The 19,264-nt window shown below is 52.7% G+C and overlaps 1 protein-coding gene across 1 annotated transcript in view; it reads right to left on the bottom strand.

Moving 5' to 3' along the window:
* Positions 1-7,067, bottom strand: part of LOC143830832 (disheveled-associated activator of morphogenesis 1-like) — a 132,338-nt gene extending 125,271 nt beyond the window's left edge. Inside the window, 1 exon segment of the mRNA XM_077323907.1 lies at positions 6,875-7,067. The gene's annotated coding sequence lies outside the window, so the exon portion shown is untranslated.
* Positions 7,068-19,264: the final 12,197 nt, after the last annotated feature.

Here is a 19,264-nt window from a genome sequence, read left to right on the forward strand (position 1 = left end):
CACCTGATCCGTACCTTCTTGCCAGCTGCCTGGCGCCCGGCCAAGGAGGCCTCGAGGCACGCCCTCCTCCCTCGCCGAGGAATGGGGCGTGAAGAGGCGTTTGGACATCACAGCGTACCTCATTCGGCAATCCTGCCGTCTCTCTGGGTCAATTCCCCACCCGACAATTTCGAGGTGTGCCCCAAGAGGACTTGGAGGGTGACGTCAGAGCTGAATCTCAGCAGGCAAGACGGTTCGGAAGTCACCCAACCAACCGGAAAAAAGTCCTCCGAGATCCACCGCCCAGAGCCGGTCTATCGGGCTGGGCAGAATAGAAACCAAATAATACATAAATCTTCCAGGTGTTTGCTTGGAAGGTTCAGCCAAGGAGATTCTGTCTGCCGTATCATGCCATGTCAGTTTCCTCACTTCTGAGTCTATATTCTTTGTCTTGGAGGGGAGAGGGCAACAGTGGGAGAGCTTCTGGAGCTCTGGCCCCACTGGTGGACCTCCTGATGGCCCCTGGGTTTTGGCCACTGTGTGACACTGAGTTTGATGGGCCACTGGCCTGATCCAACATGGCTTCTCATAGGTTCTTTTGTCTGGGGCAGTCATGCTGTCTTCTTGGTGCTTGGGGGGCCACAGTAGGAGGGCTTCTGGACCCTCTTGTGGACCTCCTGATGGATCCTGAATTTTGCCCACTGTATGACACAGAATTTTGGACTGGATGGGCCACTGGCCTGATCCAACATGGCTTCTTTCATGTTGTTATGTCTGGGGCAGTGATGCTGCACATTCTTGTTGCTTGAGGGGCAACAATGGGAAGGCTTCTGGAGTTCTCATCCCGCTGGTGGGCTTCCTGAGGACACCTGGGTTTGGCCACTGCATGAGAAAGAGGGTTGGACTGGACAGACCATTGGCCTGATCCAACATGGCTTCTCTTTTGTTCTCTACCACCGAGCAACAGCCCACGTATGCCATGCTGCATCCCTCTGATCCCCCAGTGGTGAATCATCACGTTGCACGTGGATCCCCTGAGACACCTGCAAAAGCCGTGGCTGGTGAAGCTACTGCAGTCCTTCAAGGCAGGCAGAGTTGGGGAAAGGGTCGACTTCAAAGACTTTTGCGGTCAATGTGGCTTAAAGGTCAATCTGCAGTGCAGCCCTACTTATATCCTCCCTCCCTGGAGGTCGAATACTTTACCCCAAGGTGAATTACAAGCTGGGAATATTCCCTTAGCCCAGTGGGTCTCAACCTTCCTAATGCCGCGACCCTTGAATACAGTTCCTCAAGTTGTGGTGAACCCCAACCCTAAAATTATGCAAGGGTCCTTTCACAGAACTTAAACCGAAACTGACCAATGGCGTGAAGATCCATGGTTCATATATATTGAATATAAATTGGGTTTTCTCCAGGATTTCTCAGTTCAGTTCTGCCTCTTGTCCCACCATGCCAATCTCGCTCTTTTCCACTGCGCCAGACAGATGAATGCATGATCAACCTCGCAAGGCTGTTGTGTGGATGGCGCCCCCCCTGCTCTGCCACAGCCCCTGTGAAAGGGTCGTTTGACCCCCAAAGGGGTCCCAACCCCCAGGTTGAGAACTACTACCTTAATGAATTCTGGGCTGCGGCTTAGAAAATCACCTGCATGGACTGCAGAAGTACCCAGGTCCGGTTCTCATTACAAGGTCCAGGTACAAGGTCCAAAGAGTCGATGACACAAAATACTTGTGCTCAGGAAAGCAGCTGCCAGTCAGAGGAAGCGGTGCTGATCTTGATAAACCCAAGGTCTGACTCAGACTTAACACAGCTTCCTTGCTGTTAACGAAGGACGAGGTCGGTACTTCTCAGGACACCTGGCTGAGCTCAGCCTCCCTGTTTTAAAGCAGAGATCCCTGACGTTTTTGACCCCATCGGAACCTTTGACGCTCGGACACGGGGCAGCATTTCCAGCTGCAAAACCACAGCCTCAGCGCATGCAATTCCACACCTTCAGTCCCACAGTGGGAGCAGCTGCCGCTGACTTTTAGCATCCTCCGCAGCCAATCGGAACCCTTGCTGGCAAAAATCCTCCTTTCCTAAAAAGACTTGGTGCGGGCCAGTAGAGGCGTTGGTGAGCACCACGGCGCCCCCCTCCGGGCGCCACATTGGGGACCCCTGTATCGAAGGAGCCCCCAGCTTGCAATTCAGCAGTCAGAGTGGAAGCTGTGTCTCTGTGCAAATGACTGACGTGCAGTTCCTGTTAAAGAGCAAGCTGTTTAGATCAAATTGCCGGCTAACTTTCAGCGATGTCCTTATCTTAGGACTCCGAGTGAGCGCCGTACATTTCCCCCTTTCCCAGGAAATGACATAATAATTGTAGCTTTCTTCTGTTGAGGGACGCAGGCCGCGGTTGGCATCTTGCCCCAACACCTTTTGAGTTCAGCGGCAAACCGGGCATTGAACCCAGGCGGAAGTCAGCGGATTATTAATTGCTATACAGTCTAGGTCCCAGGACGTTTCCTGTTCCAGTGACGTGCTCCGGTAGTTGATATTCCGGATTTGGGCCAGCAAGGAAGGTTCAGGCTTGTAGGTTTTCTCCGTACAGAACTGCCAACCTCTCTTCGGATTCTGTTGATCTTAAGGGGACGATACGTGTGGACATGAGAGAAGCCATGTTGGATCAGGCCAGTGGCCCATCCTGGCCAACACCCTGTCACACAGTGGCCAAAAGCCAGGTGCCGATGGGAGGTCAACCAGCGAGGCCAGAACTCCAGAAACCCTCCCACTCCAGTCCCCCAAACACCAAGAAGACAGAGCATCCCAGCCCCAGACACAGGAACGTAAGGGAAGCCATGTTGGATCAGGCCAAAGGCCCATCCAGTCCAACACTCTGGGTCAGACAGTGGCCAAAAGCCAAGTGCCATTGGGAGGTCCACCAGCGGGGCCAGAACTCCAGAACCCCCCCCCCCACTGTGCTCCCCCCAATCACCAAGAAGTCACATCACCGCCCCAGACATAAGAACAGGAGAGAAATCATTTCGGATCAGGCTAATGGCCCATCCAGTCCAACACTCCATGTCTCACAGCAACCAAAACCAACAGGAGGTCCACCAGTGGGATGAGAACTCCAGAAGCCATCCCACTGTTGTCCCCCAAGCACCAAGAATATAGAGCTTCACCACACCAAAGGTAACATGAAAAAAGCCATGTTGGATCAGGTCAATGGCCCATCCAATCCAACACTTTGTCACACAGTGGCCAAAACTCAGGAGCCATCAGGAGGTCCATCAGTGGGGCCAGAACTCCAGAAGTCATCCCAATGTTGCCCCCCACAAGCACCAAGAATTCAAAGCATCACTGCCCCAAACATAAGAACATAAGAGAAGCCACGTTAGATCAGGCCAATGGCCCATCAAGTCCAACACTCTGTGTCACATGGCGGCCAAAGCCCAGGGGCCACCAGTGGGGCCAGAACTCCAGTCCTCCTACTGTTGCCCCCCAGCACCAAGAATACAGAGTGACACTCCCCTAGAGATTGTTCCATCTATCCCTTGTTGCTTATAGCCACTCATGGATCATCTACTCTATCATTGTTTGGCAGAAGAAAATTAGCAGGTCTGGTGAAATGAGATCCCATATCCCTGTTTAGCCCCGGGACAAGGTGGTTCCATTTTTTTCCGAACTGATGAATGAACTCAAGTTCGGCAATCCCACGTTGCAATCTCCCTTTGAAGCTTCTCTGTTCGAGGACGGCCGGTCAGAGATTGTGTCAGCGGATGCTCAAGTTCAGACACATCGAAAAGCCCTGGAGGCAAACCCTGCTCTTGCACACTGGAGCAGAAGAACCGCTCTTTCCCGACGAACCTCTGCCGCTGTCTCATGGGTCCGGCCGCCACCCAGGCTCCACGAAAGCTCCCCACCTTGACAGCTCGGCCTTGTGCAAGAACAAAGCTACCGTCAAGCCTCCTCACGCAACAGGTGTGGGCGAACAAGCCACCCCATCGGCGTGGAGTGCGCAGGGAGGGAAAAGGAACCACCCTGTGGGAGAAGAGCATCAGCTGGGAGGCAAGGCCCCAGGGAACAGGGAGGCAGGCCCAGGACTCCCACGAAAGCCAGAGAGGAGGCTGCCTGCTTGGGCTGCCAAAGAAGCAGACAGGTTCCAATGTCATCAGATTGTCCAGGGAGGGGCCGTGGCTCAGTGGCAGAGCCTCTGCTTGGCATGCAGAAGGTACCCGGTTCAATCCACAGCATCTCCAATTAAAAGGACCAGGCAGGAGGGGTTGGGAAAGACTGAACTGGATAGGCCAATGACCTGACTTTGTATAAGCCACTTCCTGTGTTCATATTTATTTGGCTCAGTGGTAGAGACTCTGGTTGGCATGTAGAAGGACTCAGGTTCAGTCCCTGGCATCTCCATTTAAAAGGACCAGGCAGGAGGGGATGGGAAAGACTTTGACGTGAGACCCTGGGTTCTGTGGAAGAGCCTCTGCTTGGCATGCAGAAGGTCCCGGGTTCTATTCCAGGCATCTCCAGTTAAAAGGACCAGCAGGAGGGGATGGGAAAGACTTTGACGTGAGACCCTGGGTTCTGTGGAAGAGCCTCTGCTTGGCATGCAGAAGGACCCAGGTTCAATCCCTGGCATCTCCAGTTAAAAGGCTAAAGGGAAGGTGAAGGGAAGAACCTCCGGCTGAGACCCTGGAGAGCTGCTGGCTGTCTGCGTACACAAACCTGACCTTGAGGGACCCAGGGGTGATTCACCAGGGCTCCTGGGCTCCCCCCCCCCCAGCCAACCTTTTGATCCCCGGCTCCTGTTCCAAATACTGCCTTACCGAACGTCCATCTTTGCTCTCCCTCTAGCAAAAGCACTCCAAAACAGGGGTCAAAGCAGGAGGACAACGAAGTGGATTATCCAGACGTCTTAACCCAGTTTTCTTTTTGCGGAACGGGGAAAATTGCACTCAAAGGTTGCCGGATCACACCCCCGTCTCCTTCCTATCTCTGCCCAGAATCCGGAAAGGAGCACAAACCCCCACCAACCACACCCTCTCCTAGTTAGCAAGAAAAAGGTGGGTGGGTGGGAGAAACCCAGATCTTGTGGGGGGGGGGGAAGGGAAGCCAGCCACCCTTCCAACAGCATGAGTAACCATGGCAACCCGCTTCCCAAAGCCCCCTCCCCTCTCCGGTTGGCTCTCCTGTTGCAGCCACGTCCTCCTCCCCAAACCCAGGGCGAGATTTTATTACTACGGCAAAGAGGGACGATGCCACACACACACACACACACACTCATGCACAGCGAAGGCGCACATGCACATACAAAAGAAGAGTCCTCCCTCACCTAGCCGGAGATGACTCGGCTTTCTCCGCATGCCACCGGCAGGACTGTGCCCCCTGATTTATCTCCCGGGCCGCGGTTGTGCCGCAAAGGGAAGACCACCCAAAAATGCGGGGACCGCCGGAAGACGTTCCCCCAATACAATTAAAAAGCAGAGGCTGGATCCTTGGGAGGGAGGGGGGAGGCCGAGGATGGAGAGAGCCCAGGTGGTGGGAGTAACCAGCAGCTGGCTTTGCAGCAGGGGCTGGGCGAAAACCTGATTAAGCCCCTCTTTCCCCCCTGGAGAAAGCCAGGCTTAAAAAGCAGATTAGCCAACCCGCAAGCAAAGGGCCCACCCCCTTTTGGCAGCCCAAATCTGCTTCCTGTACAAAACTGGGAAAGGAGGGGGGGGTCAGTCTAAAAATAGACATTGGGACTCCTTTCTCCAATGACCCCCTAAACTCACTCGTTTTCGGGTTTTATTCATTTAATAAAATAATTTGTGGGCCGCGCCCACCCTACAGAGCAGGCTCCAGCCGGGCGGCAGCATCCAATTCACTCGCCAGGATTAAATCTCATCATAAGAGTATCGGTCATAATTAAAAGGACACAGCAGTTCACGGGCTGGTGCGGTCGAGATCGGCAAGTTTGTGGTCCGGAAGCTCATGGAGAACTGGTCTCCGCACCTTGGAGGGAGGGAGGGAGGGTGGGGGGGATCTATTGGATCGCCGCAGCGGGCCTGATCCCTGGCAGCTCTCAAGGGTCGATCCTCTGCTCCTCTCTGCCTTCCAAACCCCAACGGGGTGGCCGCGATCCCGTTCTCACCGAGTGGAAAATTCAAAACGAAGCCTGCCGGCGAACCGGCCCGTGGGATTCTCCGCTTCCGCGAGTCTTCTGCATGGAAACGGGGAGGAGGGCAGGAGGACGCGCACCGGGGCATCCACACGGCGAGGCACACACGCATTCAACTCTCCATGACGCGTGCCAAGAGGCGCGGGGATGGACGCCGGCAAGCGGCGAGGCGGGGAGGCCCGCAAGAGGGACGCGCGTTCACACGCACACGCCTCCGGGAGGCGTGCAAACGGCGTGGGGCATCGATGGACGGCAGCTTCCCCTCCCCGGCTGGCCAACCCAACCTTCAAGCCTGCTTTCCGACGTTCACCCCAACCGGCTTCCCAACGGAAGGAAAAGGTCGTCTGAACGGCAGGAAAGCGGGTTACCGGGGAGGGGGCCGGCCTCCCAGTTCCTTCCCCCAGCGGTGGACCCGAAGCCAAGAGCGGCTGGGAGGCTGCGGGGAGGGGGGCTGCAGGCAGACCCCCCTCCCCCCGGAGAAAAAAAAATCAACCCACCCGCCCTTCGCAATACGGTGCAAAGACACGGAAGAAAAGTTGGGGGGGTCCATCTGCCCCCCCCCAGCCTCCCTTTCCCCAAAACCCATCCCCCCAAGAGCCGGGGAGGAGCGGCGAGCGGGTGCCCGCAGGGGTCCCCAACCGGGCGCCCGCCCCCTTCTCCCGGGCTCCAGGTAAGGCGGCTTCCTCCTCCTCGTCTCGCTCTCACCGCCCTTGGTCCCCGCAAGCGCGGGCCCCGTCCGGGCGAGCCTACCTGCCGCCGCGCCGCATCCTCGGCCGACGCCTCCGTCGCCCTCGCTGCCGCCGCTTACAATGGGAGCCGCCGCCGCTGCCGCCGCTGCTCCGGGCTCCGCCTGGCCGGCCCCGCAGGTGACATCATTCCCCTTCCAGCCGCCGACGGCGAAGGAGGCGCGGCCGGCCGCTGCGCACAGGGACCTCGCCGCGCCCGCCCCAGCCCCGGCTCCGGCCCCTGCCCCGGCGCCGCATGGGAGCTGCAGTCCCGCCTCGCCAGACGCCGCCCGGCCGCCGCCCGGCCCGGGACTACGTTTCCCAGGAGGCACCGCGCGCTCCGCCTCTCCCCCCCCCAGCACCAGCTGCGGCGTGTTGGATCGCCCCCCCCCCCCCTCGCTGATCCAGCAGCAGCAGGCAGGCGGGCAGGATGGAGGGCGAGCCACAGAGCCCCCCGGGGGGTGGGGGCCGGGCCAGACCCCCAAAAGCTGCGGCTCTGTAGCTGTGGGCCGGGCCCCCCATGGAGGAGGCTGAATCGGGATGGGGGGGGGGTCGCCTTTGCAAAAGGGAAGAGGCGCCTGGAGCAACCGGTGGCTCTTTGAAAGGCCAGGTCGGAAAGAAAATATGAAATAAAATGTGATTCTCGGGGCATGGGGTTGCTTGCCCCCAGGTGGGACCTGGAGTTAGGGATGAACAGATCAGTCCCCAGGAGAAAAGGGCTGCTTTGGAGGGGGGGACTCCAGGGCGCTGACCCACTGAAGCCCCTGCCCCACAGGGCTCAAGGATGCCAGCCTCCAGGTGGGGCCTGGGGATTCTCTAGAATTACGGCTCATCTCCAGACTGCACAGATCAGTCCCCCCAGAGAAAACAGGCTGCTTTGGAGGGGTGAATCTAGGGCACTGTGCTCCACTGAAGTTCCTGGCCCTCAGGGATGCCAGCCTCCAGGTGGGGCCTGGGGATCCCCTAGAATTACAGCTCCTCTCCAGACTGCAGAGATCAGTTCCCCTGGAGGAAAGGGCTGCTTGGGAGGGGGGACTCAGGGATGCCAGCCTCCAGGTGGGGCCTGGGGATCCCCTAGAATGACAGCTCATTTCCAGACTGCAGAGATCAGTTTCCCTGGAGAAAAGGGCTGCTTGGGAGGGGGGGCTTCAGGGCCCTGTGCCCCCTGAGGCCCCTGTCCTCCCCAGGCACCACCTTCAAAGCTCCAGGAGTTCCCCAACCAGAAGCTGGCAACTATACCTCGACCCATCCCTCACTAGTGGCCAGGGGGGACTTGGCAGCTCTGGGTGCCATGCAGGGGTGGCAGGAGAGGGAGGGCTGGTGCCAAATATGTGTGGCATTTGCAAAATGGATAAAGGACCCTGAATTGCAAACTGTGGCTCATAAATGCCACTTATGAAAAAGAAAGAGACCCAAATATTCCTGCTGCCAGGAGGGTCCTGGCGTTCTGGAGGGGAAGAAGAAGACTTGGTTCTTATATGTTGCTTTTCTCTCCCCGAAGGAGGCTCAAAGCGGCCTACAGTCGCCTTCCCTTTCCTCTTCCCACAACAGACACCCTGTGAGGTGGGTGAGGCTGAGAGAGCCCTGAGATTACTGAAGAAGAAGAATTAGTTCTTATGTGCTGCTTTTCTCTACCCGAAGGAGGCTCAAAGTGGCTTCCATTCGCCTTCCCTTCCTCTCTGTTTGTTGTGGGGAGGGGAAGGGAAGGTGACATTGGGCTGCTTTGAAACTCCTTTGGGTCTACTGATCAGTTCTTCTTTGTTTGGTGGGGATGTTGTTGACATTGCTACCTCAAATGAAATATTCCCAAAATACACATTTCTTATGTGATATACACGATGGGGGATATTAGAAACATAAGGCCAGTCTCAGACTACATAAAACTTTAAACTGAGCTTACCGAATCTGTAGTGATTTCAGTGCCCAGTTGATGATTTCACATGATATGTACTTGACGAATACATCCAGTGACCGACGTGACCACATGCATTTCGGACTATGAAGCCTTTAAAACGCACACAGAGATTCAGAAATTAATGTGTGCATCCCAACCAGGATTGTGTTCTGAAAGATGGAAAATCAAAACAAAACCCAGTCACCATCTGGAAGCTGGCAATGCTAAGGTGGACGACCCCAAATCTGGCCTCAGCATCTCCAGTTAAAGGGATATCAGGGAGAAAGTTTTGGGGAAGACCTTGTTTTGCTTGAGATCCTAGAGAACAACAAGAAGAAGAAAATCTGGTTTTTATACTACCTGAAGGAACAGCTTAAAAACACTTGTTGTTGTTGTTGTTATTTTCTGCCCTCTCTTGTGAGACTCAGGGTGGATTACTGAAGAGATTTTTAAAAATGTACAAAAAATAGAGATTTAAGATAAATTACAGGCATTACAAATTAGAACTCATTGTTCATTAGAAAAATAGAATCATAGAACAGGAAGGTAGCTCCAGGGTCATCTAGTCCAACCCCCTACACTAGGTAGGACACTCACCACCCTATCGCTCACCCACTGTCACCTGCCACCCCCTTGAGCCTTCACAGAATCAGCCTCTTTGTCAGGTGACTCTCCAGCCTCTGTTTAAAAATATCCAAAGATGGAGAACCCACCACCTCCCAAGGAAGCCTGTTCCACTGAGAAACCGCTCTAACTGTCAGGAATTTCTTCTGGAGGTTTAGACGGAATTTAGAATCATAGAATCATAGAGTTGGAAGGGACCTCCTGGGTCATCTAGATCAACCCCCTGCACTATGCAGGACATTCACCACCCTATCGCTCATCCACTGTCACCTGTCATCCCCTTGAACCCTCACAGAATCAGCCTCTCCGTCAGATGGCTCTCCAGCCTCTTCTTGAAAACCCACCACCTCCCGAGGAAGCCTGTTTCACTGAGAAACCACTCAGGAACTTCTTCCGGATGTTGACACAGAATTTAGAATCATAAAATCATAGAGTTGGAAGGGACCTCCTGGGTAATTAAGTCCAACCCCCTGCACAATGCAGGAATTCACACCAACCCGCCCACCCACAATGACCCAAATTTCATGCCCAAGTGATCCCCCACAACTAGAAAAAATCTCCAGAATCCAGCCTGGCCTGGATGAAATTCACCTACCATTCCACAGTGGCGATCAGCCATTCCCTGGGATGCAAAGAAGGGCCACTGGCACGTCCCTTCCTGCCCACCTATTCACAATCTGACTACATTAACAAAATTAGGATTTTTCTCAGATGACTATCTAGCCTCTGCTTAAAAACTTCCAAAGAAGGAGAACCCATTACCTCTCGAGGAAACCAGTGGTTCTCAACCTGAGGGTCAGGACCCCTTTGGGGGTCAAACGACCCTTTCACTGGAGTCGCAGCAGGGCAAGCAGCCTGGCCGGGGAGGGGGGGCGCCTTCCACACAACAGCCTTGTGGGGTAGATCAAGATAGTGCATTCGTCTTTCTAGAGCAGCGGAAAAGAGTGAGATTGGCGTGGTGGGGCAGAACTGAACTGAGAAAGCCCTGGAAAGAAACAATTTATATACAATCATGGATATTCACACCATTGGTCAGTTTTGGTTTAATTTCAGTGAAAGAACAATTGCATAATTTATGGTTTGGGGTCACCAAAACATGAGGAGCTGTACTGAAGGGTCGCGGCATTAGGAAGGTCGAGAACGACTGACTTAAACTCACTGGTTCTGGTCCAACCCTTGGGCAACAGAAAACAACTCTGCTCCATCTTCTCTATGACAGCCCTTCAAGAATTTGAAGATGGTTATCTCATGAGGCCACAGCAGATCAGAGGTCAGTCTGACCTCTGTAGGGCCAGGGATCCTGAGCAGGTTCTGTTGACTAGATCTTAATGCTTTCTGGGTGACTTTAGCGCTAAAGGGGGTCCCATATTCCCTTCCTCTCCCCACAATGGACGCCCTGGGAGATAGGTGGGCCTCAGAGAGCTCTAAGGCAGGGGTAGTCAACCTGTGGTCCTCCAGATGTTCATGGACTACAATTCCCACGAACCCCTGCCAGCGTTTGCTGGCAGGGGCTCGTGGGAATTGTAGTCCATGAACATCTGGAGGACCACAGGTTGACTACCCCTGCTCTAAGGGAATTGTGATTAGCCCAAGGGCACTCAGCTGGCCGCATGGTCCGAGTAGACAGTATTGAGCTCAAGAAAAGACCATAGCTCATTGGCAGAGTGCCTGCTTGGCATGCAGAAGGTCCCAGGTTCAATCCCTGGCAGTTCAAGGGACCGGGCAGGAGGTGATGAGAATAGAGCAATGATCTGACTTAGTAGAAGCAGCTTCTTGTGTTCATATTTACTAGGGAGGGGCCGTGGCTCAGTGGTAGAACTTTTGCTTGACACGCAGAAGGTCCCAGATTCAGCCCCCGGCATTGTCAGTTGAAAGGACCAAGCAATAGGTGATGGGAAAGACCTCCACCTGAAACCCTGTAAAACAGTGGTTCTCAACCTGGAGGTCGGGACCCCTTTGGGGGTTGAACGACCCTTTCGTGGGGGTTGCGGCAGGGCAGGCAGCTTGGCAGGTAGGGTGCCATCCACACAACAGCCTTGCAGGGTAGATCGGGATAGAGTGTTTGTCTGTCTGGAGCAGCGGAAAAGAGCGAGATCGGCATGGTGGGACAAGAGGCAGAACTGAACTGAGAAACCCCGAAAAATAAACCAATTTATATAAAATCATGACCAATGGATCTTCGCGCCATTGGTCGGTTTCAGTTTAATTTCAGTGAAAGAACCCTTGCCTAATTTTATGGTTGGGGGTCACCACAACATGAGGAACTGTATTCAAGGGTCGCAGCATTAGGAAGGTGGAGAACCACTGCTCTAAAGCCACTGCCCTTCCAAGGAATCAGCCCTCACTCAAATGGGCCAGTCGTCTGATTCAGAATAAGACATCTTATTCAAGCAAAGGTCTGATGTGCACTTTTCTTGGATGCTTTAGGACAGGGGTAGTCAACCTGTGGTCCTCCAAATGTCCATGGACTACAATCCCCATGAGCCCCTGCCAGCAAACACTGGCAGGGGCTCATGGGAATTGTAGTTCATGGACTTCTAGAGGACCACAGGTTGACTACCCCTGCTTTAGGATGCTTTGGGCTGATCCTGCAGGGGGTTGGACTAGATGGCCTGTATGGCCCCTTCCAACTCTATGATTCTATGATTCTATGGCCTGTATGGACCCTTTCAACTCTATGATTCTATAATTCTAAGCCGCCGTATGCTTTGCAGTGTTTGAGAATCTCCGTGCTAAACGATCCTCGGTGCAGTTAACCTGCGGATTCTGGAGTGAAGGGGGGTAAAGGTCGCCGCCGTGGGCACCGCTGGGCAAACAGAGCCGCTGAACTCAACGGGAGTCCATGCCAGAGTAAACATGCCATGGACGGGGCTGAACCTGTCTTCCACCGAAACCTTGCCTGTGTTGTCGAAGGCCGGGAGGCCAACCTGCAGCTGCAAATCGACATCCCCACGAAGCCGTCAACTCAGAAATCTTGAGGCAAAACATTCAAAGAAGCCCCTGTTTTCACATACCAACAAACCAGTTGAGGGTTACCCACGTACAAGTGGAACTTGGCGGTCTCCCAGAATTACATGACAGGGAATATATAAGAAGATCACAGTCTGACGAAGAGGGCTTGCACTCGAAAGCTCACGCCCTGAATAAATCCTTGTTGGTCTTAAAGGTGCTACTGGGCTCTGGTTTTATTGTGCTACTTCAGACCAACACGGCTACCCATCCAAATCAATCCCAGAATTACGACTGATTGGAGGAAATATTTGCCTCAGGGGGCAGAGCTGGATTGCTGGGAGTTAAGGACCTTAAGCTGTCTCTTAGCCTCAACTTCAGAGGGGGACATCAGAGAGTCAGAGAGATAGCAAGGATCAGATCATCTTTCTCTTGCCGCTCTGCTGCTGTCCCCTTGGTACTCTCAAGACCCCGCTTGGTGCATTGGTTAAGAGCAGTAGCCTCTAATTTGAAGAAGTGGGTTTGATCCCCGTTCCTCCACATGCTGCCTGCTGGGTAACCATGGGCCAGTCCCAGTTCTCTCAGAGCTCTCTCAGCCCTACCTGCCTCGCAGGGTGTCTGTTGTGGGAAGAAGAAGGGGGAAAGTATTTGTTTGGAGCACTTTGAGGCTCCTTAAGGTGTCTGTTGTTTGGAGAGGAAGGTAAGCTGCTTTGGGACACCTTTGGGCAGTAAATAGCTGGGTTTAAAAACCAACTCCTCGTCTGAACTGGGAGAGAGAGAAACATTGCCCACCTTGTAAATGCATACCAGATTCATCACGCCCACCCCTCATCTGAGCTTCCCTTGGAAGTTTTTAAAAAACCCATGAAACTCACGTTTGATCTGGAGCCCGTAAATCTCCAGCCCCTGAATGCTGAAATCCAGATGCTTCCATACCTTGGTGCTTTCGTGCTCAGAGGCAAGGAGTGTGGACGATTCCTACAATTCCTATTATTCCAGATAATGGAGATCGGTTCCTCTGGAGAAGATGGCTGCTCTGGGAGGGGGAGTGTATGGCTCAGGTCCCTCTCCAAGCCACACCTCACCCTCCCCAGGCTCCATCCTCAAGTATTTCCCAGCCCAAATGTGACAACCAGAGGCCTGAAGAAGCTTTCCATTTTGCCTTCAAACAGGCTGGCCAATAGCGGTGATGGCGGTGCCGTCAAATCATTGGTGGGTTCTCCATCTTTGGAGATTTTGAAACAGAAGCTGAAGAGCCATCTGACGGAGAGGCTGATTCTGTGAAGGCTCAAGGGGGTGGCAGGTGACAGTGGGTGAGTGATAAGGTTGTGTGAGTGTCCTGTATAATGCAGCGGGTTGGACTAGATGACCCAGGAGGTCCCTTCCAAGTCTAGGATTCTCTTATTCTAAATTCCATCTGAACCTCCAGAAGAAGTTCCTGACAGTTAGAGTGGGTTCTCAGTGGAACAGGCTTCCTCGGGAGGTGGTTGGTTCTCCATCTTTGGGGATTTTTAAACAGAGGCTGGAGAGCCATCTGACGGAGAGGCTGATTCTGGGAAGGTTCAAGGGGGTGGCAGGTGACAGTGGATGAGCGAGAGGGTTGGGAGTGTCCTGCACAGAGAAGGGGGTTGGACTAGATGGCCCTGGAGGTCCCTTCCAACTCTATGATTCTAGGATTTACTCTTTTGGTGGCCACCAGATCTATCAAAGGAAGCCACTCCCTCTCCACTCACTGTCTACTGTTTTGGGTCAGGGAGAGATAAAGAATGTGCCTTTTTTGGGGGGTTGGGACAGATGAAACCCTGGCTCACACAGTTCACTAGGCTAATTGGAGAGAATAACAGAGTCACTCACGAGAATTAACAGGGCCTTTGCCATTTCTCATGCCAAGGGAGACAGGCCTGTCAGCTGTTGCATTCATAACGGCGTTTTTAATAATGCACAAGGAGCCCACCTCCTCCTCTCCCAGCCCTCTCCTCCTAATTGCCGATAACTTGGTTCAAATTAGCATCACGTGGGCTATGGAACCAAAGAAACCGGCCACCCGGTTCTTCCCGTGCAAACAAGTTCCCGGAGTTCTTTGATAGTAAGAACCGAGTCCTGCAACAAAGTTTTTAGGAGACGGTCAGTATCTACCAAGAACACCACTGTAGTGTAACGCATTTCACACGCAGAGTGGTTCGCGTCGCCATCTGTTTCGGGAGATGGAAGATTGCCCGGTAGCTCTGAATTTCCAACGGTCGGTCCTTCAAAAGGACATCGGGGCCAGTCCTTTATCATTGGGGTCACTGTTGCCAAGAATTTAAAGGTAAAGGTGCAAGCACAGAGTCATGTCTGACCCTTGGGGTGACGCCCTCCAGCGTTTTCATGGCAGACTCAATACAGGCTGGCCCCAATCATTACCGTTTACCCCCCAGCAAGCTGGGTCCTCATTTTACCGACCTCGGAAGGATGGAAGGCTGAGTCAACCATGAGCCGGCTGCTGGGATCGAATTCCCAGCCTCATGGCCAGAGCTACAGACAGCATGTCGGCTGCCTTTCCACCCTGCGCCTCAAGAGGCTCTTGCCAAGAATTTAGATTCAAATGAGTAGCCGTGTTGGTCGGAAGTAGCACAATAAAATCAGAGTCCAGTAGCACCTTTATGACCAACAAAGATTTATTCAAAGCGTGTGCTTTCGAGTGCAAAGAGTGACGAAGAGTGCTTGCACTCGAAAGCTCACGCCTTGAATAAATCTTTGTTGGTCTTAAAGGTGCCACTGGACTCTGATTTTATGGTGCCAAGAATTTAGGTGATGCTTAATTCAGAATCCTCGTTTTTCGTGTTGGAGAAACAACAAGCTTTTGGGTTCCGTCGGAGACTTTCGGCTATTGAGGGACAAACGCAATGCTCATTAGCTAATAGGCAAGCTCCCCAGTTGTGTATGTCAGACTGCCAGTTTATGGGGCTCCAGCTGGTTATTTCTCTCCACGAGTCCACAGAGCTTTTATGCTCGTGCGGTTCTGGGTTTTGCCTGCAGGCGAACAAATTCCGAGTCTAGCAGCACCTTTAAGTCCGACAAAGTTTTATTCGAGGTATGAGCTTTCGTGGGCAGGCACACTTTGGCAGATATGCACACGGAAGCTCACCCCCTAAATCAAGCTTTGTGGGTGTTAACGGCGCCACTGGATTCAAACTTTGTTCTGCTGCTTGTGGACCAACACAGCTGCCCACCTGAACCTTGCCTTCAGGAATTCTTGATGGAAGATTCTGGAGAAGACGGTCCCTGTACGCAGGTGGAGCTCCTTGGGTTTTCTCTCATGTTTTGCTTCATTGTGAATTGACAGAGAAGAGGCATATATCCCTTCAGTCAGGGGTGGCCAAAGGGTAGCTCTCCAGAGGTCCATGGACTACAATTCCCATGAGCCCCTGCTGGCAGGGGCTCATGGGAATTGTAGTCCATGGACCTCTGGAGAGCTACCCTTTGGCCACCCCTGACTGAAGGGATACATGGGAATTGTAGTCCATGGACCTCTGGAGAGCCACTGTTTGTCCACCTCTGCCCTAAGGTCATCACCAGGTCGCTTACCCTGCCTATTCTTGTTGTGTCTTCCCCTTTGGATGTATGAGCAACGTCGGCTACATCACCTAGCATTCTTTTTTTTCCGCTCACGCAATCACCAGCAGCTTAGAAGGGACCACAGTGAGCGATCGGAAGGCTTCGTGGGCAGGCACCAAAGACACACAGAAACACTCCTGTAGCAAGTCCCAACTCTAAAACGCCTTCAGACGATTTGTAGGTTTGTATCTTGTTATGGAGGCAATTTGTAAAAAATTGGAGGCAATACAGGTTTCAGAAAAGCATTATAGTCTCCTAAAAACAGCACCTACAATCAGGTGCATTCACACAGTCGGCAGAACATATTGGCTCCCTGTCTGCACCCAGGGAGATGCTTAGGGACCAAGCCCTATGAAGATAGGTTGAGGGACTTGGGAATGTTCAGCCTGGAGAAAAGGAGGTTGAGAGGGGACATGATAGCCCTCTTTAAGCATTTGAAAGGTTGTCACTTGGAGGAGGGCAGGATGCTGTTTCTGTTGGCTGCAGAGGAGAGGACACGCAGTAATGGGTTTAAACTTCAAGTACAACGATATAGGCTAGATATCAGGAAAAAGTTTTTCACAGTCAGAGTAGTTCAGCAGTGGAATAGGCTGCCTAAGGAGGTGGTGAGCTCCCCCTCACTGGCAGTCTTCAAGCAAAGGTTGGATACACACTTTTCTTGGATGCTTTAGGATGCTTTGGGCTGATCTTGCGTTGAGCAGGGGGTTGGACTAGATGGCCTGTATGGCCCCTCTATGATTCTATGATTATATGTAGGTGTGGCCTAGGAAATTCTCATGCTTGATTTTTCCATACATTTTTTCAGCTAGTTTTGCTCCCAAGAGATTAACGCATTGACCATCTGAACCAGCCTTTTTCAACCTGTTGACCATGGAGGAGCCCTGAAATAATTTATCAGGCTTCTAGGAGCACTGGAAGTGATGTCAGCTGGCCACACCTCCCTGCCACGCCCCCCCCCAGAAGTTCCGTCACCGGAAGTGACATCACCATCCACGTTAACAGGCAGGTTCAAGGACGGGGGGAGAGGCAGACAGGATGTGTTTCAAGGCAGGAGAGGGCTGCAGTCTCTGCCCCCTAACAGGCACCGAAACCTTGAACTCGGGAGAGGAGAGGGGAAGCAATGGAAGGAGCCAGTTCCCTAGATTGTGACTGAGTCCACTAAGGTGGGAAAGGAAATGCCGCAGATCCCCTCTAGAGTTCCCAGAACCCCCTGGTTGGGAATTCCTGATCTGTACTTTGTCATTATATTTTCACAACCCCCTTCTTATTCTGTGGTTACAAGGGAAGTCTTTGATGCGAGTGATGATAGACCAGCGTCCTTAATGTCGTTCTCATGTTATCGCTGGAGAGTTATATCATCCTGAGTGCTACGGTGGTTCTCCTCCAGGGATATTCTGCTTTCTTGGTGCCATACCACTGGTTTTGATGGGACATGAGTGCTTACCTTGTGCACAGGTCAAAGATTGGGTATCTTGGTCTTATAAGGCAGCATCGTGGAAGCCACTTGGAGACTCCTTCGGGTAGAGAAAAGCGGCATATAAGAACCAACTCTTCTTCTTCTTCAGTAATCTCAGAGCTCTCTCAGCCTCACCTCCCTCACAGGGTGTCTGTTGTGGGGAGAGGAAAGGGAAGGCGACCGGAAGCCGCTTTGAGCCTCCGGGTAGAGAAAAGCGGCATATAAGAACCAAGTCTTCTTCTTCAGTAATCTCAGGGCTCTCTCAGCCTCCCTTCCCTCACAGGGTGTCTGTTGTGGGGAGAGGAAAGGGAAGGCGAATGTAAGCCGCTTTGAGCCTCCTTTGGGTAGAGAAAAGTGGCATATAAGAACCAACTCTTCTTCTTCTTCTTCAGTAATCTCAGGGCTCTCTCAGCCTCCCTTCCCTCACAGGGTGTCTGTTGTGGGGAGAGGAAAGGGAAGGCGAATGTAAGCCGCTTTGAGCCTCCTTTGGGTAGAGAAAAGTGGCATATAAGAACCAACTCTTCTTCTTCTTCAGTAATCTCAGGGCTCTCTCAGCCTCCCCTCCCTCACAGGGTGTCTGTCGTGGGGAGAGGCAAGGGAAGGCGACTGGAAGCCGCTTTGAGCCTCCTTTGGGTAGAGAAAAGTGGCATATAAGAACCAGCTCTTCTTCTTCTACTACTACTACGTTGCTTTGTGTCTGATCCTTCACTGCGTCCTACCCCTCCTGTTTCATTTTTGCTGCTGCTGTAATAAAGCTTTGGCTCTTGGCCAAGGATTTTTTTTGTTTTGTTTTGTTTCGTTTTGCATAATACAAGACAGGCGTCCTTTCTCTTTAGCCGAGGTAGGTCCCTCCCCCATAGCAAACAGAAAATGACTGGCTGATCCTTTGGCGATATAACTCTCGGTACGCCATCGTCTCCCTACGCTGCAGTGCCCCCAGCCTGTCATTCTGCATTGTGCAAATGGCTCATTCCAACGAGGTGCATGCATTGGACTTGAGTCAGCATCCTTCCTCCTTCTCCTCCCTGCCCTGGAATGGCTGGAGCATAACGTATTTCGTTAATAACCTCTCGAGATAAGATAAGGGCTGTGCGGATGAGCACTGCAGGAAAATTAATGGCATGCTTTGACTGTCAATCAAGCCATGGCAATCAAAACAGTGGCTGACTATGTTCTTCAGACTGTAGCAAAACGGGTCTTTAGACCACAGCTGAGAGCCCTCATTGGGAAGGAGGTAGACCCAAAGGCCACTGGGAGAAGCCTGTTGGGTATCAGGATCGATGAATAACAGGGAGAAAGAAGAAGAAGAGTTGGTTTTTATACCCCACTTTTCCGTTCCCATAGGAGTCTCGATGCAGCCTACAATCGCCTTCCCTTCCTTTCCCCACAATAGGCACCTTGTGAGGTAGGTGGGAATGAGAGAGCTGAGAGCCAGCTTGGTGTAGTGGCTAGGGGTGCGGACTTCTAATGTGGGGAGCCGGGTTTGAAAACTTGCTCCATGACATGCAGCCAGATGGGTAGCCTTCACAGCACTGAGAAAGCTGTTCTGACCGAGCAGGAATCTCAGGGCTCTCTCAGCCTCACCCACCTCACAGGGTGTCTGTTGTGGGGAGAGGAAAGGGAAGGAGAATGGAAGCCGCTTTGAGACTCCTTCAGGTAGAGAAAAGTGGCATATAAGAACCAACTCTTCTGCTTCTTCTAGTTTCTAAGATCTGATGTAACTGGCCATCCAGTTGTGGGCCAAACCAGATTCTACAGTATAAACTGATGCAACCAATATGAAGAGACATCTCAGAAGGAATGGACTAAATTTAGGATTACAGGAATCTGAAGATTGCTGATTTTATGAATTTAGGCAGAAGAAATGTTGTTTTTATGAACTTAGGCAGATTGTG

The sequence above is a fragment of the Paroedura picta genome, chromosome 2 (genome assembly GCF_049243985.1).
Source record: "Paroedura picta isolate Pp20150507F chromosome 2, Ppicta_v3.0, whole genome shotgun sequence".
NCBI lineage: Eukaryota > Metazoa > Chordata > Lepidosauria > Squamata > Gekkonidae > Paroedura > Paroedura picta.